This window comes from Schistocerca piceifrons, chromosome 9 (genome assembly GCF_021461385.2).
Source record: "Schistocerca piceifrons isolate TAMUIC-IGC-003096 chromosome 9, iqSchPice1.1, whole genome shotgun sequence".
Taxonomy (NCBI): Eukaryota; Metazoa; Arthropoda; class Insecta; order Orthoptera; family Acrididae; genus Schistocerca; species Schistocerca piceifrons.
The window spans coordinates 82,224,111-82,241,400 of record NC_060146.1 but is presented as its reverse complement, the minus strand read 5'-3'; the positions used below and the strand labels follow the sequence as shown (position 1 = coordinate 82,241,400).

At 42.5% G+C, this 17,290-nt stretch overlaps 1 protein-coding gene across 1 annotated transcript in view; it reads left to right on the top strand.

Moving 5' to 3' along the window:
- Window positions 1-533: 533 nt before the first annotated feature.
- Window positions 534-17,290, top strand: part of LOC124717100 (ankyrin-1-like) — a 40,195-nt gene continuing 23,438 nt past the window's right edge. Inside the window, exon 1 of the mRNA XM_047243806.1 lies at window positions 534-606. The gene's annotated coding sequence lies outside the window, so the exon portion shown is untranslated. The remainder of the gene's footprint in view (window positions 607-17,290) is intronic.

Sequence of the window (17,290 nt, the reverse complement as noted above, 5' to 3'; positions counted from 1 at the left end):
TCCTCCAAGACCTCAGTAGTGCCCTAAGCACGTGCTGAAGCAGTATTTCACTGTAGAGTCGGATGAACGTCATGAGTGTAGTGCACAGACGATTATCAGGTACGTTTAACACAAAAGTCCACGACACGACATGTAATGTAAGAGTATGTCGTGCATAATCGCAACAAAAATGAATGCTCCAGTTTTGCAACAGAGTGGAGTAGGGACTGCCTGCAGGGCAAGTTTTCACGTCAAAAAAAATTCTAAAAATATTCAAAGAAGGTACTCGTTTCCAGTTAAAAGGAGTTGTAATCCTCGAAGGGAAAGTAAAATCCTTAACAATATGGTCCAAAATTAATGTATTATCCATGATGACGCAACCGTATTGCAACTGTGTCGTTACGGCGAAACGCCGATGTAAGTATAGCAATGAAGGCTCCAATGACTCACTCGGAATACAGCATTCGCTCGCATTCGGCCTTCTCCGCCATCATTCGGAGTGACACGACGTCTGAGCGGCGGCCCCGAACAGTTGCTCGCCGGGCGTGGCAGAGAAGACACGTGGCGGACGAGACTACTGTGTGTTTCAGCTCCTCAGCTGTGCAGCCGTGCGTGAGAATATAGCAGGTAGGAGCGCCGAGCCAGCTTCTTTCGTTGTAATTGCAGACTTTATCAAGATGTTAAACTATGAAGTGAAATACCGAAATTATTCGCAGTGTAGCTGTAGAGGCGAGTCCAGCAACGTCAGACCGCCTCAGAGCCAAACAGATAGCGAGCGATTGCTGTCTAAACTATTCGGTGAAAAATTTTGATTCTTCCGCACCTTGCAGCTTGATATATTTTATTCGATAAAGGTTTGAAATTATTTTCGTTGTTCGTCACAGTTACTGTACTGCACGAAACCGAGTACATGGCTGCACGGCATTTTTGAGAGTTTACAGAGGTAAAATCAGATTACGTAGACTTGCCGTGTAGTCCATTTTAGGCCATACCTTACTGCATATGAAATGTAACCCATTTTAGGCCATAGCTTACTGCATATGAAATGTAACCAGTATATCTAAATTGTCTATAAAGTTGAGAGCGGAATGATACCTGTTTTCATTCTCGAGATACTGGTCGGTATATCTCGCATTACGTCCGAATCCTTTCCTGCGCATCGGGAATCGAGTGGTCGTGAAAAGAATCGCCGTATCTCTTAAACGGTTCAAGGTTGCGAAACGACGTATCCTTGGAACTGCCAGCACGCAGAGAGGACTCTTTTATCGTATGATTAACACTCGATGTGTTTTTGTCAAACGTGTGAGCAGAACGAAAACAGACTCCCTATAAAGTACACCACGAGGTTTTGTTCGAATTTTCTTGTCCAAACACACAGAAACAGGCAAACGAAGTATCAAAATGACCAGCGTGAGGTCTCCTTATGCATGAAAATATTTAATTGCTTGAATGTAATCAGGGCAATTAAGGAAAACTTAAGTACTGAGTTGAGGAGAAATTGAAATATTTCATGAAAAGCTGCTGTAAGCTATGTAAATGAACTGTCAAAGTTCATCTGTTGTAGGCCTAGGTGTTTTGCACATAAAGAGATACACTGTTCAAGTACCAAAGTTAGGATTTTCGAGAACAGAAGACGTTAGGAAAGAAAATGAGGTGTCAGTAAGATCATGCTTGCTGAATGAAACTTAAAAACAAAAGGGTCAAATAGTATGTGAAATTATTGGTGCACAACAAATACATATATCTGAGAAACATTCGTCGTGGCTTTGAATGATACTCGAAATCATGAACATAAAATAAGGTGCATCAAATGTCTCTAATATTTTTTATTTCAAAGTTTTAGACAAATCATTTCACAAAACGTTTGATTTTATTTCAAAAAATCTTGTATGATTTACTGAATCAGATTTAGATTAACTGAAACGCTTGGCCTTAACATTGACTTCCTATGAATTACGTTCGCGACACGACTGGCGCAGAGTGTCGGCGCTGGGAGGGGGGGGGGGGGGGGGGAGAGAGAAGGAACCGCGGGGAGATGTGCAACAGCGACGCTGCCGCAACTATGGAGCAGTGTTGGATGGCCACGATGCTTCCAGCGCAACACACCGTGCATTCGTCTGAAGACTGCAAGTCTAGGTGGTTATTTATTTATTTAGCAACACGCTCCACCGCAATGTAAACATTGTTGTATTATGTGTTTAGGTTTGACTTTTCTACTAGATATGCAATAGACTAGAATAAAAATAACGCTTTATGATTTTTGTAGAATAAAGAAGTTAGGGACTTCGTTTACTGTCGCCATTTTGTGTACGCATACATAATTTGTTGCAGTATTTCGCTGTTCTTTCAATTGTCTCTTAGGCCGGTATTACACTATCAAATTTTTTTGTCAAAGATTTGATCAAAGATGTGATCAAATATTCCGTCAAATATATTTGACAAAGATCTTTGACGTAGCGCTAGAAGGGGTATTACACTGTCATCAAATTTTTCGTCATAGTTCAAGATGGCTGACAACAACTTGTTATTAACCGCAGCAGTTGCACGTACCGCAATTGCATCGTGTGCACGTGCGGAAAAGAAGTGGGGGGGAAAAAAGGAACCATACATACAAGGTTGACAGTCTTAAATTCCTGGGATTACAACTTGATAACAAATTCAGTTGGGAGGAGCACATCACAGAACTGCAAAAACTCCTTAACAAATCTGTATTTGCAATTCGAGTGTTAGCAGACATAGGCAACATAAAAATGAAAAAGCTTGCATATTTTGCCTACTTTCATTCCATAATGTCATATGGTATAATATTTTGGGGTAAATCTTGTTGTGGATTGGCAGGAGCCAACCCACAGGGTTTGGAGGAAGCCGAAAGGCACGCGTTTAAGCTCACGCAGGCTGGCGTGAGGTCTGGAACAGGACAAGGTAGTTAGACTAGAAAAAAAGGATGTAACTGGTGGAATACTTAACTTTAATCCATTGATGTTGAACGTAGCTCTTGTCTGTACATTCTTTACAATATCAATAGCAACTGATAATGACGCCTTGCTAGGTCGTAGCAAATGACGTAGCTGAAGGCTATGCTAACTATCGTCTCGGCAAATGAGAACGTATTTTGTCAGTGAACCATTGCTAGCAAAGTCGGCTGTACAACTGGGGCGAGTGCTAGGAAGTCTCTCTAGACCTGCCGTGTGGCGGCGCTCGGTCTGCAATCACCGATAGTGGCGACACGCGGGTCCGACGTATACTAACGGACCGCAACCGATTTAAAGGCTACCACCTAGCAAGTGTGGTGTCTGGCGGCGACACCACAAATCTTAAAGTCAAACAATAGTTTTCAGAGTCCAAAAGCGTGTAATACGTATTATTTGTGGAGTAAATTCACGGACGTCCTGCAGAAACCTCTTCAAAGAACTGGGTATACTAACTACTGCCTCTCGGTATATTTACTCCTTAATGAAATTTGCCCTAAATAATATATCTTTTTCCAACAAACAACTCAGTTCATACATACAATACCAGGAACAAAAATGATCTGCACAAGGACTTCAAAGCACTTACTTTAGTTCAAAAAAGGGTCCACTACTCAGGACTCAACAGGACCAGCCATACCTCTGAGGATGTCCAACGTAGTATTGGACGAAACGTTAAGAATAGATGTATTCCATGGACCACGGCCATATAACCCGGAAGAATTATCAAGAACATCGGAATTAGACCGCAGATCAATGGAAACGTGTCGGGTCTTCTAGTGAATCACATTTTTGCTACAAGAGGTCGTTCGTCGTCTCCACAAACGCCGTCATCGAGGTGAACGGCGGCTCGAAACGCGCAGTGCGCCACGGACGCAGGATGGTGAGAGCTGTGTTATGCTGTGGGAGACATTCTCCTGCGCTTGCGTGTGACCTGTGGTAGTAATCTAAGACACGCTGACAGCTGCGAACCACCTGCATCGCTTCATGTTTGATGTCTTCCCCAATGGCCATGTCATCGTTCGGCAGTACCGTTGTCCGTGTCTCAGAGCCAGAAACTTGCCACAGTGCTTTGAGGAGCATTATAGCAAGACTCAGGTTGATGTCTCGAAGACCAAATTCGCCTGATGTAAATCCTATGGAATCCATATGGGTTGATACCGGGCGCCATCGCCGCGTACGGACATCAGTGGCCCACCACTTAAGCGAATTACATGAACTGTACGTAGACATTTGCTGCCACAAACCTACACAAATCTACCAATACACTTTTGGATGCCTGTTGTTGTTGTTGTTGTTGTCGTATTCAGTCCAGATACTTGTTTGATGCAGCTCTCCATGCTACTCTATCCTGTGCAAGCTTCTTCATCTCCCAGTACCTACTGCAGCCTACATCCTACTGAATCTGCTTAGTGTATTCGTCTCTTGGTCTCCCTCTACGATTTTTACCCTCCACGCTGCCCTCCAATACTAAATTGGTGATCCCTTGATGCCTCAGAACATGTCCTACCAACCGATCCTTTCTTTTAGTCAAGTTGTGCCACAAGCCCCTCTTCTCCCCAATTCTATTCAATACCTCATTAGTTATGTGATCTACCCATGTAATCTTCAGCATTCTTCTGTAGCACCACATTTCGAAAGCTTCTATTCTCTTCTTGTCTAAACTATTTATCGTCCACATTTACTTCCATACATGGCTATACTCCATACAAATACTTTCAGAAACGACTTCCTGACACTTAAATCTATTCTCGATTTTAACAAATTTCTCTTCTTCAGAAACGCTTTCCTTGCCATTGACATTCTACATTTTATATCCTCTCTACTTCCATCATATCCATACAAGGTATATCTGTGGTCTAGGTAGCCGGCACGGTAGCTCAGCGTGTTCGGTCAGAGAGCTGGTTGGCCTCTGTAATAAAAAACTGTGTGGGAGGATCAACAAAACGAACTGTAATAGATGTCATGTGATGTCCGCAACGAGCAATCCCAACGATCAACAACGAACAAAATGAGAAAACAAAGGAAAAAAAGGGGGTAGCGTCTTTGATTCATAATCAAAACGTCTTCGGTCCCGGGTTCGATCCCCACCACTGCCTAAATTTTGATAAATAATCAGCATTCGCGGCCGAAGACTTCCGGCATAAGAAGTCATCCTCATTCTGCCAACGGCCTTGTCAAAGAGGGCGGAGGAGCGGATAGAGGTTCAGGGCACTCTCTTGTCCTAGGGGTGGGAAATTGCCCCTAAAGGCGGAAGAATCAGCAATGGTCAACGACATGAGGATGCAGAAGGCAATGGAAACCACTGCATTAAAGACACGTAACGTGTATCCACAGGACATGTGGCCCGTAATTGAAGAAGTGTCATGATGATCTCTCGATTGGCAAAAGATTCCGGAATAGTCCCCCATTCGGATCTCCGGGAGGGGACTGCCAATGGGGAGGTTACCATGAGAAAAAGATTGAATAATCAACGACAGGATAACGTTCTACGAGTCGGGGCGTGGAATGTCAGAAGCTTGAAGGTGGTAGGGAAACTAGAAAATCTGAAAAGGGAAATGCAAAGGCTCAATCTAGATATAGTAGGGGTCAGTGAAGTGAAGTGGAAGGAAGACAAGGATTTCTGGTCAGGTGAGTATCGGGTAATATCAACAGCAGCAGAAAATGGTATAACAGGTGTAGGATTCGTTATGAATAGGAAGGTAGGGCAGAGGGTGTGTTACTGTGAACAGTTCAGTGACCAGGTTGTTCTAATCAGAATCTACAGCACACCAACACCGACAACGATAGTTCAGGTATACAGGCCGACGTCGCAAGCTGAAGATGAACAGATAGAGAAAGTATATGAGGATATTGAAAGGGTAATGCAGTATGTAAAGGGGGACGAAAATCTAATAGTCATGGGCGACTAGAATGCAGTTGTAGGGGAAGGAGTAGAAGAAAAGGTTACAGGAGTATATGGGCTTGGGACGAGGAATGAAAGAGGAGAAAGACTAATCGAGTTCTGTAACAAGTTTCAGCTAGTAATAGCGAATACCCTGTTCAAGAATCACAAGAGGAGGAGGTATACTTGGAAAAGGCCGGGAGATATGGGAAGATTTCAATTAGATTACATCATGGTCAGACAGAGATTCCGAAATCAGATACTGGATTGTAAGGCATACTCAGGAGCAGATATAGACTCAGATCACAATATAGTAGTGATGAAGAGTAGGCTGAAGTTCAATACATTAGTCAGGAAGAATCAATACGCAAAGAAGTGGGATACGGAAGTACTAAGGAATGACGAGATACGTTTGACGTTCTCTAACGCTATAGATACAGCAATAAGGAATAGCGCAGTAGGCAGTACAGTTGAAGAGGAATGGACATCTCTAAAAAGGGCCATCACAGAAGTTGGGAAGGAAAACGTAGGTACAAAGAAGGTAGCTGCGAGGAAACCATGGGAACAGAAGAAATACTTTAGTTGATTGATGAAAGGAGGAAGTACAAACATGTTCCGAGAAAATCAGGAATACAGAAATACAAGTCGCTGAGGAATGAAATAAATAGGAAGTGCCGGGAAGCTAAGACGAAATGGCTGCAGGAAAAATGTAAAGACATCGAAAAAGATATGATTGTCGGAAGGACAGACTCAGCATACAGGAAAGTCAAAACAACCTTTGGTGACATTAAAAACAACGGTGGTAACATTAAGAGTGCAACAGGAATTCCACTGTTAAATGCAGAGGAGAGAGCAGATAGGTGGAAAGAATACATTGAAAGCCTCTATGAGGGTGAAGATTTGTCTGATTTGATAGAAGAAGAAACAGGAGTCGATTTCGAAGAGATAGGGGATCCAGTTTTAGAATCGGAATTTAAAAGAGCTTTGGAGGACTTCCGGTCAAATAAGGCAGAAGGGATTGATAACATTCCATCAGAATTTCTAAAATCATGGGGGGAGTGGCAACAAAACGACTATTCACGTTGGTGTGTAGAATATATGAGTCTGGCGACACACCATTTGACTTTCGGAAAAGCATCATCCACACAATTCCGAAGACGGCAAGAGCTGACAAGTGCGAGAATTATCGCACAATCAGCTTAACAGCTCATGCATCGAAGCTGCTTACAAGAATAATATACAGAAGAATGGAAAAGAAAATTGAGAATGCGCTAGGTGACGATCAGTTTGGCTTTAGGAAAAGTAAAGAGACGAGAGAGGCAATTCTGACGTTACGGCTAATAATGGAAGCAAGGCTAAAGAAAAACCAAGACACTTTCATAGGATTTGTCGACCTGAAAAAAGCGTTCGACAATATAAAATGGTGCAAGCTGTTCGAGATTCTGAAAAAAGTAGGAGTAAGCTATAGGGAGAGACGGGTCATATACAATATGTACAACAACCAAGAGGGAATAATAAGAGTGGACGATCAAGAACGAAGTGCTAGTATTAAGAAGGGTGTAAGACAAGGCTGTAGCCTTTCGCCCCTACTCTTCAATCTGTACATTGAGGAAGCAATGATGGAAATAAAAGAAAGGTTCAGGAGTGGAATTAAAATACAAGGTGAAAGGATATCAATGATACGATTCGCTGATGACATTGCTATCCTGAGTGAAAGTGAAGAAGAATTAAATGATCTGCTGAACGGAATGAACCGTCTAATGAGCACACAGTATGGTTTGAGAGTAAATCGGAGGAAGACGAAGGTAATGAGAAGTAGTAGAAATGAGAACAGCGAGAAACTTAACATCAGGATTGATGGTCACGAAGTCAATGAAGTTAAGGAATGCTGCTACCTAGGCAGTAAAATAACCAATGACGGACGGAGCAAGGAGGACATCAAAAGCAGACTCGCTATGGCAAAAAAAGGCATTTCTGGCTAAGAGAAGTCTACTAATATCAAATACCGGCCTTAATTTGAGGAAGAAATTTCTGAGGACGTACGTCTGGAGTACAGCATTGTATGGTAGTGAAACATGGACTGTGGGAAAACCGGAACAGAAGAGAATCGAAGCATTTGAGATGTGGTGCTATAGACGAATGTTGAAAATTAGGTGGAATGATAAGGTAAGGAATGAGGAGGTTCTACGCACAATCGGAGAGGAAAGGAATATGTGGAAAACACTGATAAGGAGAAGGGACAGGATGATAGGACATCTGCTAAGACATGAGGGAATGACTTCCATGGTACTAGAGGGAGCTGTAGAGGGCAAAAACTGTAGCGGAAGACAGAGATTGGAATACGTCAAGCAAATAATTGAGGACGTAGGTTGCAAGTGCTACTCTGAGATGAAGAGGTTAGCACAGGAAAGGAATTCGTGGCGGGCCGCATCAAACCAGTCAGTAGACTGATGACAAAAAAAAAAAAAAAAAAAAGAAAACTTCCATCATCATTAGTTATTTTTCTCCCCAAATAGTAAAACTCCTTTACTACTTTAAGTGTCTCATTTCCTAATCTAATTCCCTCAGCATCACCCGAGTTAATTCAACTACATTCCATTATCCTCGTTTTGCTTTTGTTGATGTTCATCTTATACCCTCCTTTCAAGACACTGTCCATTCCGTTTAGCTGCTCTTCCAAGTCCTTTGCTGTCTCTGACAGAATTACAATGTCATCGGCGAACCTCAAAGTTTTTATTTCTTCTCCATGGACTTTAATACCTACACCGAACTTTTCTTTTGTTTCCTTTATTGCTTGTTCAGTATACAGATTGAGTAACATCGGGGATAGGCTACAACCCTGTATCACTCCCTTCCCAACACGCAGAATCAGTGATGTATTTCGTTCCAAAGACGGACAAACAAATTATGAAACATTTATTTTGGCTCATCACTGTACGTCGCAATAATACATTATGTGCGTAAAGTGAAACATTTAGCATGGTATCGTGTTATATCTCAATACCTTTCTGTATGTGTTGCCTCCAGCTGGTGATAAAGAATAAAACTATTAACATAGCAGAACGTTGAAGTATACCTATTATTTTAAAGCTACGTTTCATAGCTACACAGAAAAATTCGCAGGCATAACAACTGAGTATGCTGCACAAAGTTTTCAGGTACTACAATATTTCTATTACCTTTGACAAATGATATTATAATTTGTATGTTGAAAAAGTTTGGCATTACAAATTTTATAGATTTTCATTCAGGTATAGTTTTAGTTGTTGAAAAAGTTTGGCATTACAAATTTTATAGATTTTCATTCAGGTATAGTTTTAGTTCAAGTCGTTTCTCGTCATGCGAGCTGTATTCTTTTCCTGTTCTACAATTCCTTAGCTGCCTCTCTCACTCGCAAGTTCGCGGCACACACATAGAGGCCCATCCGCTATTCAGTCATTCTCCGCACATGTGCAAGCGACTCTGAGGGCGAGTCTGCTCTGTAAATTCGAACTGCGTTTTCGTCACCTTCTGTTTGCGAATCATTCGTAGAAGTTCCTGGTTGTAGTTCGTTTCAATCGAAGCTAAGGTGCCATTTGTTATGACGCTATTCTCGCATTCTGATTCTCTTTCTTACGCTTAAGCACTTACGCTTCCTGGAATTTTTTAACGAATCAAGCATAACTAGACTGCTTATATCTGATGTGAGACGTTTTGAGCTTATGTCGAGATATCTGGAACAGGTGGCGCTTTCTTAAATATGTTTTCCAATTCCAGATCTCCTTTGTTCTTTCACTTGAAATGTTTCTCTTATCGAAACATTTCACCGAACATTAACAATTACTTTCATAGTTCCCACCGGAAGGTGAAAGATTTACAGGCTCACTTGCAAATTGAGGAAGTCTTTACTAAGATCTAACGATTGCGAAATGGCGTTGAAGTGGACTTAATCTTGCTGCCAGGACGTAGCTGAATCCTCTTTTCCACAAGCGTTCAGATTTCCTTAAGACACTTTGAATAGTTATGCTTAGGGACTGGAGACTTCTTTCAGAACCAATGGGATTACTTTTAACGGCAGGAATGTTTCTGGATTTTAATAACGTTACGAGTCCTTGAGTTTTTATGCGAAGTACTTTTAAGAAGATTTAAAGAGGCCCACCAGATTGTTCATCGGTACTGCTACGGTCGCAGGTTCAAATCCTGCCTCGGGCATGGATGTGTGTGATGTCCTTAGGTTAGTTAGGTTTAAGTAGTTCTAAGTTCTAGGGGACTGATGACCACAGATGTTAAGTCCCATAGTGCTCAGAGCCATTTGAACCATTTAGATTGTTCATTCCCGTTGTGAATGATTCCGTTGAGTGACCACTTTCAAACCCTACAGCTTTTGTTTCCCGGAACAATTTTGCGTCATTGGTTGCGGAGCGGTCGGCTAACTGCAGGGTTGATATCATTCGTTGAACAGATGTCGAATCCAAGAGAGTGGGGACTAACTTGTGGGAAAACTTTCAAACCAGCAAATTCTGCGGATATATCCTGTTGGTAGACTAATCGACAATGCACTATCTTCGGAAAAACAGAACATTTGAACGACTAGAGACAGGACGTTGAGATTCACAGGATAAGTACATTAGTATGTCCTGCAGAAAGTATCAGCATTTGAACCATGTTGGCCCACAGGTTCGAGGTTAACATCTATATAGTTTCGCAACACCACCTACCTGTAAAATGTGCCTGCCGCTCTCGTTGTCGCTGCAAAGCGAAGGTAATGGATTAGTGCGACTTGAGCAGACGTGCAGGATGCCTCGAAGACGTACACACGAACCGCACCGTCAAACCATTGAGTTTAAAAGAGGGTCCATTACTGCCATGAGGAAATGTGATGCATTCATCCGGGAAATTGTTGCTCGTGTGGGACCAAGTGTTTCGGCAGTGCAACGGATGTGAGCAGAATGGCTAACAAAAGGCCGTAGAAGACGACGAGATGGTTCAGGTCGCACCACCCAGACCACCTCCGAGGACCGACACCTCATCCGAATGGAATTGCAGGACAGATGTGCATCTTCCTCGACTCTGGCGCAACAGTGGAACAGTGTAACACATCGTAAACTATCAGCGGTGACAGTCCGACTACATTTGACGAATATGCAGAGACTTGCTATATGGCAATGGCGTCTGGAACGACGTCACTGGGGACAGGAATGGCATCAGATAGTGTTTTCGAATTAATCCATGTTCTGTTTGTTTGACTGAGATGGCCGAATTTTGGTTCGCCGCAGAACGGAGGAACGGCATCACAGTGACAGCAGACGCACAAGGCATACGGCGCCAGCTCAAGGCCTTACGGTGTGGGCTGCTATTGGGTACATCCACAAATTACAGTTGGTGTGTGTCCAGGGCACTGTGACCCGTGTGACCTACCTGAATGACGTCCTGCGACCTGTAGCCACACCCTTTCTGACAACACCCTATACGCCATTTTTCAACAAGACAATGCACGACCACGTGTAGCTGCAGTCAGCCTTTTACCCTGGCCCGCCGGATCAGCAGACTTGTCGCCAATCAAAAATGAGTGGGATATGATCAAATGATGGGTACCGGCCACCACAGATGAACTTTGGTACCAGGTGAATGTAGCCTGGATGGAGGCTGTTGGTGCCTTAAGCGCGTTGATACTGTAACACACGGGACAAGTCATCAAGGCCCATGGCGGACCTTGTGGGTACTAGGCAACAGGACACCTGTCGAACAGATGTGACTGAAACTCTAATCATTTCTGCAGAACGCACTAATGTACATGTCCTGTGAATATGAACGTCCTATCTCTAGTCATTCAACGTGTTGTGTTTTTCCTAAACATGAGTGTGTTTGTAACAGATCATCTCATCGTCAATAAATATACCAATTTTATAGCAAAAGTATTTTTCCACATTTTCTTAGATGAAAGGCGTCTGAAGATACCCATTTCCCGTCGGGTTAGTCAATTCGATGCGGTATAGAGGAAGTAAATTAGCTTTTCCTAATATCGAGACATATCCAGACGAAGTGTGTTTGATTGACTGCCAGTAGAAGTTAATTCATTATTTCCCGTTCCGGCTTGCTTTTGCTGAATAATCACGCAAATCAACATCTACAGGAATTGCGATGGGCTCTCGCACACGACAGCTGAATCCAGTTGTGCAGCAGATCAACAAATAAAAATAGTGGAGCATGACTCACAAGTTTGTTCTTACGATCGTTCCAAGTTAATTCCCTTAACGTAGGCATTAATTTTTAGAAGAGTCTTAATAGCAATTTTTCTTGAACCTTCAACTTTGTCCAAATTCGATGCACTGAAGAGTTTGTTTTGATCTTTCCAAAAATAGTATGCGTGGCTACCACAGCATCTGTATATGCGTTAATGTTCATCGGAATGTTTACTAAGTTTCGATATTGTGTTTTCGAAAGTATTTCACAACACCATATGCTTCAACAATACCTCCATGTTTTAGGAGACTTAATTTTTGTGATTGTGCTGCTCGGAAACGCATTCGTGAGTTAATTTCACTTGAAATTTCTCAGCATTGTGGAAGCTATAATTTTCCACTTCTTTCTCTGTTTAGAATGATGGGCTGCTTTATGGTTTCCGTCTGCGATCTGATTCCGCAGTAGACTGCTTTCGGCATCGGCTGTTCTCAGTTTATTTCGCATTTGCAGAATATCAGGCCTCTTGCACTTGAGTGTTCTTGTTAATGACCAGAAGAAACTTGTGGTTTATCTTCTGTGTCTCTTTCGCCAGCTTTATTAAAAGTCAATGTGTGACATTCCTGTCGGTATGGGAGAGGATGGAGGATAAGTGACTGAGGGGGGGGGGAGGGGGGGTGGTTACGCTGAAATTAGGTTAGAAGCGTATGTTAGTGAATTATTTATTTAGTTTCAAATTCCTATTTCTGAAATGTGTGACTTTTTAAGTAATTGTGGTTTTCATTTCTGCCAGTATTCAGTTTTGCAATGGACGTTGCACGTAGTTTTTGAACTTTGTGACAATTTTTCCTACGGGCACATGGTATTTATCAACAGAAATACTCGTTCCGTAGGGGTGTACGACCCTGGCAAGCATAGAAGACACTGGACGATAGCTAGGCAGTTTTCGTGCTGTATCTGACGTCCGTCTGGTTTTCATCTCCTCTTATATCTCAGGAATATGTCAGGTGGCTCACCTTGCACAGCCAACTTTGACAAATGAACGTAGCCATCACAGACATTCGCACCATAATCTGTCGGTAGGTTAGCTTTGCGCTCTACAGCAGCTTGTTCCAGACTTTATCAGAATTCAGTTACAATGAAGAACCAAAGAAACTGTTACACCAGTCTATCATGTAGGACCCCCCCCCCCCCCCCCTCCCCGCGAGCACGTTGAAGTACCGCAGCACGATGTGGTATGGTTCAAATGGATCTAAGCACTATGGGACTTGACATCTGAGGTCATCAGTCCCCTAGACATAAAACTACTTAAAACTAACCTAAGGACGCCACACGCATCCATGCCCGAGGCAGGATTCGAACTTGCGACCGTAGCAGCCGCGTGGTTCCGGACTGAAGCGCCTAGAACCGCTCGACCACAGCGGCCGGCCGACGTGGCATGGACTCGACTAATGTCTGAAGTAGTGCTGGATGGAATTGACACCATGAATCCTGCAGGGCTGTCCATAAATCCGTAAGAGTGTGAGGAGGTGGAGATCTTTTCTGAACAGCACGTTGCAAGGCATCCCAGATATGGTCAATTATGTTCATGTCTGGAGAGTTTGGTGGCCAGAGTAAGTGTCTAGACTCAGAAGAGTGTTGCTAGAGCCACTCTGTAGCAATTTTGGACGCGTGGCGTGTCGCATTGTCCTGCTTGAATTTCCCAAATCCGTCGGATTGCACAATGGACACGAATGGATGCAGGTGATCAGACAGGATGCTTACATACGTGTCACTTGTCAGTCGTATCTAGACGTATCAGGTGTCCCATATCACTCCAACTGCACACGCCCCACACCATTACAGTAATCCACCAGCTTGAACAGTCCACTGCTGACATCCAAGGTCTTTGGATTCATCAGGTTGTCTCCATAATCGTGAACGTTCATCTGCTCCATACAATTTGAAACGAGACTCGTCCGACCAGACAACATGTTTCCAGTCATCAACAGTCCAATGTCGGTGTTAAATGGCTTAGGTGAGGCGGAAAAGCTGTTTGTAGCGCAGTCATGAAGGGTATACGATGATGTTTCGTTGAATGGTTCGCACGCTGACACATTTTAATGGCCCAGAACTGAAATTTGCAGCAATTTTTAGAAGTGTTTCACTTCTGTCACGCTGAACGACTCTCTTCAGTCGTCGTTGGTCCCGTTCTTGCAGATTCTTTTTCCGGAATTTCCTGATATTCACGGTATATTCTTCAAACGGTCATACGGGAAAATGCCCACTTCATCGCTACACAAGTGTCTGGCGCACTTGCCGACCGCTGCGCCGTATTCTGCTTGTTTGCATCTCTCTGTATTTGAATAAGCATGCCTATACCAGTTTCTTTGGCGCTTCAGTGTAAAACCGTCAAGGAAGACAGCATTTTAATAGATGACGGTCAACTGACTTGCACGGCAGAAATAATATTGCCAAACTGCACACCAAAGTGTAATCTATATGACGTTTATTTTTGTCACTAAGTTACGAACTTCATATCGAGACATCAAAATTGCTTTGTGCTTGTGGAGACCCCGCGGGAATTGCTTAGCCGTACGGATGCAGTAGCGATGCACAGCACAATTCTTGATTTACTTTTAGCAGCGGTCTTTTTTGTTGCAGTGCAATGTTATTTTAAGCGTGGTATGCATCAAAATAAATTTGCGAAAGAAATGTTTTTAAATGTAAATTAAGTTTGTTTACCTTCGAATCTTCGGATGGAACGGTATGGTTGCACAAAGATTGCATTCGTTAGATGCTTTCGGCGGAATCCTTATATGAAAAGCAGCATCCGTGTAGTTGTGCGAACGACATGGAAAACGTGTGACGGAATGAGAGAAAGAGCCTCTATAATGCGACCAGGATTAAATTTTTAATTTTTTTTTAATCTAGGTCGTCTGAGAAAATTATTCGCCTCCGTTGTTATTATTCCTTGTTGATGTAATTACCTTTTTAACACTACTAATCCTACAAATTTGTAAACGGAAGAAACACAAAAAGAAAACGAATGCCCTTAGTAATCCAACACATACCTCGGTCGTTACAACAGCGGCACCTTCTATGCCCAACGTTTGAGTTGTGGCTACGTAAGCGTAGGGGTGGTTTTCTCAAAGAACGGGGGTCTGTCATTTTAGGTTGTGCACTAGCGACATGAAAACACCGGCTCCACCCCAGAGGGCAGGGACAATTACTGCTATTCCGTGACACTTTTTGTATACATTTTTGTGACAGTGTCTTGAAAGGATGTAAGGTGAACATGAACAAGAGTAAAACGAGGATAATGGAATGTAGTCTGATTAAATCAGGTGATGCTGAGGGAATTAGATTAGGAAATGAGACACTAAAAGAAGTAGATGAGTTTTGCTATTTGGGGAGCAAAATAATTCACAATGGTCGAAGTAAAGAGGATGTAAAATGTAGACTGGCAATGGCAAGGAAAGCGTTTCTGAAGAAGAGAAATTTGTTAACATCGAGTATAGACCTAAGTGTTAGGAAGTCCTTTCTGAAAGTATTTGTATGGAGTGTAGCTATGTATGAAAGTGAAACAGGGACGGTAAATACTTTAGACAAAAAGAGAATAGAAGCTTTCGAAATGTGGTGCTACCGAAGAATCCTGAGGATTAGATGGGTAGGTCACATAACTAATGAGGAGGTACTGAATAGAATTGCGGAGAAGAGGAATTTGTGGTACACCCTGGATAGAAGGGGTCGGTTGGTAGCACACGTTCTAAGGCATCAAGGGATCACGAGTTAAGTGCTGGAGGGAAGCGTGGAGGGTAAAAATCGTAGACGGAGACCAAAAGATGAATACACCACGCAGACGCAGAAGGATGTAGATTGCAGTAGTTTCTCGGGGATGAAGAAGCTTGAACAGGGTAGAGTAGCATGGAGAGCTGTATTAAACCAGTATCTGGACTGAAGACAACAACAACAACAACAACATTTTGTGAACTCCAACCACTATTCGCTCTCCTCTGATTGACATTACATTTATTTCCTATGTCATGATTCTCGTGTAGAATAATTATTTCATCGTAAGATAAGAGATGAATACACTAAGCAGATTCAGAAGGATGTAGGCTGCAGTAGATACTGGGAGATGAAGAATCTTGCACAGGATAGAGTATAATGGAGAGCTGCATCAAACCAGTCTCAGGACTGAAGACCACAACAACAACAACAAAGATAAGAGGACTATAAATAAGTGATTTGCATTGTACTGTACAGCACGCCTGGCCTGCAACATAATTGACTGGAAGAAATCACGCTTTTCGTATTAGGTAAAGCCAAGCACCGTTACACCAGTCACTGATAATCGCATCTCGCAAGCTGCGATGCGTGTCCACATAATCTTACTCAGAAACTTTTGAATGGACAAGAGTGGCGAGAACATTCAGTAAGGAACAACGTGACAGCTGTTGTGATTTAGTTGTGTATTAACCACGAACAAAAGTGAAAATGTGAACACGTCCGCCCTGATGATGAATGTTAGTAACAATTACCGCAATTTGGATACAAAACAGAAAGCTCTGAAATGAACGCCTTGGTGAAACTTCATTCTACACTGTGTGGCGAATCTCGCTAATTTCCTTGTAGCAAGAAATACGCTTAACTTCCGATTGCAAGGAAATGTCGTGAATATTTTTAGAGTCCAATTAAAAGGGCAAGTTCTCTTGCAGATTGGAGCCTTACCAACCCAGGGATATAGTGCGAGACATTTCGAGTTTCACAGAACTGATAATGGTGCTCTACGCTAACAGTGAAAAATGATTTGCACGTGTCACAAACCAGCACGTATCAGCACTAATAACTGCAGTCAGCAACTACTTCCTGAACGAGAGACACGATAGTAAATATCTGTTTCATGACCATCTTCAGTGAATGGATGAAAGTTTTAAGATTAATTTTTAGGACTACTCGAGGACAACAAAGTAAACATACATTTCTCTATAAGGGAACGAGGTAGAAATTGGAGGCGGAGATGACGAGGAACACTATCATCAGTAAAAAGCCTTAAGAATATGACCCCATTCCGCCTAACTTATAGATGTGTAAGTAGACACGCGACAATGGTGTCAATGAAACCAAAGCAAGGAACCAAAAGGAGTTGCAGTACTATTTGCGATGAGCATTAGCCGAGAGCAAACTGAGTATAAAAATGAATTTTAGAAATGTGCAATACTGACCCTCTTATTTATTTTCATTACTTCTTGGTAAAAAAAAAAATCAGCAAAAACATTTGTTGAACGGTAATGAAATGTTTGGTTTAGCGACGAAG